Source organism: Mercurialis annua, linkage group LG1-X (genome assembly GCF_937616625.2).
Source record: "Mercurialis annua linkage group LG1-X, ddMerAnnu1.2, whole genome shotgun sequence".
NCBI classification, from domain to species: Eukaryota; Viridiplantae; Streptophyta; class Magnoliopsida; order Malpighiales; family Euphorbiaceae; genus Mercurialis; species Mercurialis annua.
This window is the reverse complement of record NC_065570.1, coordinates 47,496,910-47,505,588: the sequence shown is the minus strand read 5'-3', so window position 1 is coordinate 47,505,588 and position 8,679 is coordinate 47,496,910. Positions and strand designations below refer to the sequence as shown.

At 34.7% G+C, this 8,679-nt stretch overlaps 1 long non-coding RNA gene across 1 annotated transcript; it reads left to right on the top strand.

Moving 5' to 3' along the window:
* The first annotated feature begins 4,055 nt into the window (after window positions 1–4,055).
* LOC126678387 (uncharacterized) lies at window positions 4,056–5,865 on the top strand. Its single transcript, XR_008791088.1, has 2 exons — window positions 4,056–4,759; window positions 4,941–5,865. It is a non-coding gene; the product is annotated as an uncharacterized LOC126678387 (long non-coding RNA).
* Window positions 5,866–8,679: the final 2,814 nt, after the last annotated feature.

Below are 8,679 nucleotides of genomic sequence, written 5' to 3'. Positions count from 1 at the left end.
TTTAGCTTGGTAGTTTTGAAAAACTCGGCTAACCCACTATTTGAGGAATTGATTTTATTTATCAATTAAATATTATTTTAATGATATTTTTGGATTGGATTTAAGTGCGAACTCAATAGTTTTGAATTAATTACGGCATTACAATTTATTTGAGAATTGTGTTTCTCTGTGATTTATCTGGTTATTTAATTGTGCTAGTCCTACGTGGTGTCTAGTGATCTTAGAGTTAGGGGTCGTACGGATATTAACCTATTTATTATTTTAGACCCGTCGACTGCTCGTGTTTCGGAGTCTACGCAGGGTTAGCTGTTTGCCAAGATCACGTGGATAAGCAAGCTGTGAGTTTGTAGTGCTATTTACCGCTTTATTAAGTACCGCATCGTATTTTAATATTATAAATGTTTGTGAACTGTTTTTACGGATTATGGATCTGGATTGAAACGAGCTACTCGATAGGCTTGTATCGAGACTGTGTGCACCGGTAAGTACTCTGGGAAACGGCAGACTAAAGTCTTGCTTACGCTGGTATATTTATATGACGAGGATTTGTTCCCGTCCACTATGGGTTTATCGGTATGCTATGTCATACTTACGCTGGGATCATTTCAATACTGTTTTCCATAATCATATTATATTAGTATAAAAATGTTTTGATTTAAGGGTTTTAAACTTAATAAATGTAAATAGTATTGCGAACTCATCTCAGTATATCTGACCCCGTTGTTTTCCCAAATTTTCCAGGTTTATGATTTGAAAGCTGGCCCACTCCGATTCTTTTGATTCCTCGGAGGTTTTTATGTTATTTAAACTAGTTACTGTTTTCGAACTCTTAGACCGCAGTAGAACTAGTTTATATATTACATTCAATATTACACTTTGGAATTGTCAAATTTGATCGACTATTTATTATTGGCATGTTTACTCTGGAATACTTTATAATTATATTTAAGCATGCTGTGGAATATTTCAGATATTTAAGTTATTTATATTAGAACTGTATTATAATTGCTAGACTTAGGTTGGAGTTTCGGTTGCCCCCGAGCAGTTTTCTGCAGGTTTAAATGTGTATTTGATTTTCGCGAGGCTTGCTACGGGTTTCGGTACAACCATACCCATACCCTAGCGCCGGTCACAATTCCTGAAATTGGGTCGTGACAGTTATATAAAATAATATCGCATTTAAAAATAAAACATATATATGGAACATAATATATATCAAGTATTAGATCCGATTGAAACCTTCATCTTAAACTCATACTATTTCCTATCGGCATCCTACTCATATTGTATCCATTCATACTGTATAAAATCATTTTAATCCAAGTGGTACGGTCCCGAGATAGTTCGACCGAGTTAACCGCTACCACGTGGCATAGTCCCGAGATAGTTCAACCGAGTTAACTCATGCCACTGCTTAATCCCAAGGTGTGAGTCCCGAGATAGTTCAACCGAGTTAATTCACTAGATACGGGTCCCGAGATAGTTCAACCAAGTTAACCTCGTATCTACCAAACAAAATCCTCCTTACTCCTAAACATAGTCATCATATAACGAGCTCATATCAAACATCTCTAAATACTAACATCTATTGATGTTAATTCTATGACTGACCCGGACACTGGTGATCACACATCCTATTGACGCCCAATAGGTAGCTCATTTCCTCGGATCACTATACTAGTTTTATTTTATAAGAAATAAACATTCAATAAGAAATATTAATCATTATGAATAATAATGCTTTATGCGATGCACTAATAATACAGATAATTAAAATAAATAGCTTTTATTAATAACACACAAAAGTAAATTGTAAACTCACCACTTGCTAACCAAAATCTTCGAGAATTCGTAAAGCGGTATCGCATTCATCATGTTTCGGGTCCCGTTGGTGTTCTTCTCGTCGGGTCTACGAAAATCCGATAATCGCACTAATTAATAAAAATCTAACTAGAATTACTTATCCAAAAATTGGGTTTCTAGCCAATTTCGGCTATCGAAACCGCTTATTTAAAATAGCCCGAACACAAAACAAGTTGGACATTTTCATAGTCCGCAACATCGTCTAAAATTTCATTTAGATTCTAACTTCATTTGACGTCTCTAAAGTTTCCAATCAATTTCTCAAAGTTAGCTTCTTAACTTTTTCCTATTTATTTCATGTTTTTGGACCACCTTTGAGCAGTTAAAACTGTGACTTACAGTGGCCTAAACTCAAAATAAAATTGGCATTCCTAAATTTCGGAATGCCATCTAAAACTTTCATTTAGACCTCGGACTAAAACTAGTACCCGAAGGTGTCGGGAATTAGTCCTGAAGTTGGTACCTCAAATCTGGAAATTAAAGCTGTTAAAAACAGCCTTCTAACGTTGCTGTTTCAGACAGCGGAACAGGGTAACTACAGAGGATATTTTCCAAAACAAATTTGACATTCATAAAATTCACACTTCCATCTACAATATCCGTGAAGATTTCAACTAATTCCGACTTACCATTTGTTCACAATTTAATTTCAAAGTTGCCCCTTTTATTATGCTTTAACACTCAGTTTATTTTTCTAACTTATATTTCCTGTTTTGACTTAACTTCCGACATCGATAAATTTTAATCCGACTTAACAACACCACGATTATTTTTCTTAAATCCCATCTATGCAACATCATTTATTTATTCTACTCATTTTTGGGTTAATATTATTACGGATTGAGGTCCGTTTTTATAGGTGAAGTAGCCTTCATGACTTGATTGTGTCATTTCCAGATTTTTTGCATTTTCAACTCACCATCTATTTCAATCATCTCAGCCCTAATTAATCATCTATACTATACTATAATCCTGAATTCTAAAAAGTTTCTGACAAGTGGCATTTTAAAATTTTGACATGTGGAATCTACCATTAGCTCTCTTACCATTAACTCAGCTCTCTCAGTCATTAACTCTATTGCCAATAACCAGAGTTAATCAAAACAACGTTACACGTCCTTAGGGCTTCTCCGACAACCTCTTCTTCCACAGTTGCTGAAACCGTCGCACGCCAAGACAACCGATCAGCCTTCTCTAGAAACTTCATTTTCCAGCGCTCTTCAAGCCGTTACGTGACACAGCAATCAATCGCCTTCAATCAAACTGTTACATGAAAAACCAAAGAATCACCTTCAACCATCAATTGTACTTGTAACCTCAGGTATAAAATCAAAGACAGGCCAATGAATCACCTTCAATCATCAATTGCACTCGGCTTCATCAAAGAACTCACATGTGGCAAGGAAAATATCAAACTCCAAAACTCACATGTGGCAAGGAAAATATCAAACTCCAAAACTCAGGTAACATTTAGCTTTCAAGTTTCAGGTTGTTTAGTTGTGTCGAAGGCTCGATTAAATGGGTTAACGCGTTTGTATCATAGACATTAAAGAGTTGCCTCTTTGCGTCAAATAAATCGAATACGCAATTGGTTTTCCCGGGACTGCAGCTCACTCTTAAATTTTTCTCTGTTAGTTGGCATTATCAGATAAATTTGTTTTACTTTTGGAAATAGAAATTTGTTTAATTTGGCTCCCTGTTAATTTGCTGTGTATACGAAATTGGTTTTCCCCGTATTAAAGCTCACTCTTAATTTTTCGCTGTCGGTTGGCATTATCGGATAGAGTTGTTTTACTTGCGGCAGTATAAATTTGTTTAATTTGGCTCCCTGTAATTTTTTTCTGTGTTACTCGTGGCAACAAATATTTGCTTAACTGTCGCAATATTTTCTTTCTTGTTTCTTGGTTTTCGCAGGTTCATCTATACAGGATATTATAGCTCCCGGAAGCATTAGACTGCCAAAAAAAGGTATCTTTTCTCTCACTACAAGGAATTCTGTATATGGCAACAAATTCTTTTGCAGCTAATTTTTTTTGCTGCTAAAAAACATGTTGCAACATTAATTTTGAAAGTTGCTGCCATTAGTTAAGTTATAACAGCATTTTATAGCAAATTTTATTACCAATTATCTAAGACAACGTTTTATTAGCAGCAATATGCCACAATTTTTTTTTGTTGCTATATATTAATAGTAACAATTTTAGGACTATTGGCAGCAAAAATGTTTGCTGCTATTTCTAATATTTCTTGTAGTGTCTATCTCTATGCTTCTATATGCAGCTTCCATAAATTCAACCTGCAGTCTATTGATTAAAAAAGAGAATTCATCATGCTTTTGATTTTCATGTCAAAATGAATCTATAATATTATCGTGACTCTTCTTCGGTTCATCTTATTTTGACGAATCCCCCAATTCTAAACCTTGACAAGTCCTTGTTCAATGTCTATTTTTAGCAAAAACATACTGATATGTTCTTTTAACTTTACACAGCTTAGCATTTGCGACACTAGAATTTTAGATCTTTCAAGTATTTTCCTTGTCAAAAGTTTTTTGGAGCATTGCAAAAAGAGTGTGAAATTGCTAGATCTGTAGTTTCTAATTCGAGTGGTGGTACAATCTGAAAAGTCAGATTGTTTCATGTACTAAGTCATTATTAGTAGAAATAAACCGATACTAACAATTATGGAGAAGAATAAAAAAAAAAAGTAGATACTATATCATGAAATTCGATACACTATTGTGTTGTGAGGACCTACAATAAACTTTGTAGATTAAAGTGGCATTATTAGAACTACAAAGGAAAATTCAGCAGGAGAAAGGGATGATGCTCTTTAATGTAATGGAAGTAACACAAAACAATTCTTCAGAATGACAAGCTCTCTCAATTTGTGCAAGGTAGAGTATTATAAGCTTTTAGTTTTCATAAAGTACACTCCTTACTCTTTAAAAAATCATGTGCCAGAGACTTAACAACCTAACATACATGCGGAAGTGAAATTACCTGATACACTTCCAATTGTGTTGTGAATTTATGATTCATCATTTCATCTATTCATTTCTGCGAGTGATTCTGCAGGTATTATTCCGTGTCCCTTCATATTAGTAATCCTCCTATGCTTTTCGAGTTAGATATTGATACTGGTAGTGATCTTACTTGGGTTCAGTGTGATGCCCCCTGCACTGGTTGCACTAAGGTAAATTCTATTCTACTGTCAAATTTGTTTCATTTCCAAAGGAATTGATTTATAACTCATTTGATATAAACATAATCAATTCTGCAAATTTCGATGAATCCTGATTACATTACCGCTGGTTAAAAAAGATGATTTATAAAAAGATGTTTTTGAAGTGAAGGAGAGATCAAAGAATTCGCACTATTTCTGAAATTCATGGACCCAATTTAATTCCATGTGATCTTTTATAAAACTTTTGGAGAAAAACTTTTATTTTAAATTTCTTTCATTTTGTAGAATTTATTTGTATCAAATGCACCATTAATGTGTTTATGGATGCTCGTAACTATAGCGAATTGAGTATCTTTACAAGCCAAGAAAAAATCTACTCTCTTGTAAAGATCCCCGATGCAGCGGTATTCAGTTATCAGGACACTTTAACTGTGAGTCTGCTGCTGATCAATGTGACTATGAGATCCAGTATGCTTATGAAGGTTCATCTCTTGGTGTGATGGTTACAGACTACTTCCCTCTTAGATTAATGAATGGCTCTCTTTTTAGACCTCAACTTGCCTTTGGGTAGGTTTCACACTGGCCATCTTGGTTTATAAATCTTAATGATTTATCTCTCAGCTTAAAAGAATCAGGTTACTTAGTAAAGTCGGATTGTTTAGCGGCCAAATTTTTAATCAATAATCTTCCATAGAACTCCGCTGTAACAATCACAAATTATTCTCTAACGACATTGACATGATTATTACAATTCATGATGACATTGACATGATTATTATAATTCATGATTATTATAATTGCGGACATTGATTCTAACTAACTTCCACTACACCAAAAATCTCTTTTAGCGGCAAAGAGATAACTGAAAATCCCATTTATTTATTATTGTTATTTTATTTTTGCAGCGCAAGGCGCAAGTTGTTAGTGCTAGAAGGTATGTTCCTTATATCCTAATCTACTGCCAAATAACTTTTATCAAGCCTCATGTGCTGCTGGCAATGCTTCCGCAGCAACGCCAAGGGAATTGGATTAATCGAAGTAAGTTTCATTTTTGTTTCTAATGTTTGGTTTATTCTTCAATAATATTTTTAGAATTTGTCTCTAATGTAATTGAATGTGTTGAGGACTAGAGACCAAAATTTCAATTGTAAGGAACATCTTAATGTATTATCTAGGCTGGTTGTTCGTTTATATCAAGATTCCATTTTAGTCTTTATTTTCTTTATTTGGGTTAGATATGTTCTCGATATGAAACCTACTATCCAGAATTATTGTTTTCTTGTTCATCTTTTGGCTTGGTCTAAGGAAGTTAAACAAGCTATGTTGAATGAATATTGGCTATGTGCGTGATCTTGATCCATACTTTTCTCATAAATGTAGGACTTGCTATGTTGTCAAAGATAAATGTGTTAGCATAATTAATATGTTATTGGAGTAATGACCAAGTATAAGACTTGGAGTAGTGGCCAAGTATAAGACTTGGAGTAATGGCCAAGTATAAGATATTTTCCTTTATTATTTTTTAGCTTTGCCTATATAAAGGCCTCCTTTGTTATTCTAGACTCTATGGCTTTCTCTTCTATTGTTAGCCTCTATTTCTTTTGTATTTTATTATTTTATTCAATCAATGGTTTCAGATTACTCCATTAATGTTATCATGGTATCAAAGCCAATTTTTCCCTCTTGACATTAATTTGTTTTGGCAATTTTCTTTTGATTGTATGGCTGTTGTTGGTAATTTATCTCGTCTTCTCTGCTCGTCTTTTAGGATATTTTATTATTATTAATTCAGTTGATTTTGATTTCCGCGATTGGATTCCTGCACTTGGTTATCATGGATGTATGTATGGTTGAGCAGTTTCAGAAATTTTTGGATGCATTTTTTGTTGAGAGGTTTCAACAGTTTCTTACATCTCAGCCACATGCCATGTCAGCTTCATCTCAAATAGGTTTGTCTTCTAGTCCATCAGGTATGTCTTCTTCCTCTTGGATTTTAGATTCTGGTGCTTCGAATCATATGTCACCTAATTTGTCATACTTTACTTCTCTAACTTCTAAAGTTTCAGTTCCTGTTATGAGTGCTAGTGGTACACCTATGCCCTTGCAAGGTGTTGGTTCGGTTGTTACACCTTCTTTGTCTTTATCTAATGTCTATCACATTCCTAGTCTTACTTTAAATCTTGCTTCTGTTGGTTAGCTTTGTGATAATGGTTGTTTGGTTTCATTTTCTTCTTCTGCTTGTTATGTTCAGGATTCAAAGTCTTAGGAAACAATTGGGATTGGTCATAGGGAAGGAGGACTTTATATATTAGATCAGCTTAAAACTCCTAAGATTGCACCTACTGTTTCTGGTGTGGATGTATCATCTTTTTGTTTGAGTCCTTCTTCGTCTGTGTTTTACTTGTGGCATTCTCGCCTTGGTCATGTCTCTAGGTCTCGGTTACAATTTTTAGCTTCTACAGGAGTTTTAGGAAATTTGAAAACTCATGATATTTCTGATTGCAGTGGTTGTAAACTAGCAAAGTTCTCTGCTTTGCCTTTTCCTAAAAGTAACACTACTTCTATTGCTCCTTTTGATCTTATTCATTCTGATGTCTGTGGACCCTCTCCTGTTTCTACAAAAGGGGGTTCTCGTTATTATGTCTCTTTTATTGATAACTGCACTCGTTATTGTTGGATTTTTCTTATGAAACGTCGCTCAAATTTTTTAGGCATTTATAATGAATTTCGATCTCTTGTGAAAACTCAACATGCAGCTGTTATTAAATGCTTTCGATGTGATTTGAGGGGAGAGTATACGTCTCATGATTTTAAGGAACTTCTTGCTTTAGATGGTACAATTTACCAAACTTCTTGCACTGATACTCCTGAACAGAATGGAGTTGTTGAAAGAAAACATAGGCATATTCTTGAGACTGCCCGATCACTTTTATTGTCTGCTAGTGTTTCTAGTGAATTTTGGGGGGAGGCAGCTCTTACTTCTGTTTATTTGATAAATAGAGTTCCTACTTCTCATAATTCTGGCTTATCTCCTTATGAAAGATTGTATGGTAGTCTCCCAGATTATTCTTCTCTTTGTGTTTTTGGTTCTACATGTTTTGTTCTTCTTCGTCATGTTGAATGGAGCAAGTTAACTTCACGATCTATTATATGTGTCTTTCTTGGTTATGGTGCAGGACAAAAGGGGTATCGTTGTTTTGATCGAGTCAGTCATAAGTTATATGTTTCTCGTCATGTTGTCTTTCTTGAACATATTCCTTATTTTACAATTCCTGATCGTTCTCACAGTATGTCTATGTCTGATCTTGTTTGTATTGATCCTTTTACTGCTGATGATGATGAGCTAACTCCTGCTGGCAATCCAGACACTCCTATTGGCCCCTCAACTACAATCTCTACCCAATCATCTTCTGAGACACCGGATACTACTAAACATCGATATCCTGTATGAAATCGTAAGTCTACTAGACAACCTGATTTTGAATATTCTAGTATTTCAAGTACATTTTCTTCCTTTCTTTCTTCTATTCATGGTCTTTCTGAGCCTTCTTCTTTCAAAGAAGCCGTTCTTGATCCTTTTTGGCAGCATGCTATGGCTGAGGAGCTAACTGCTCTTCATCAAACCCATAC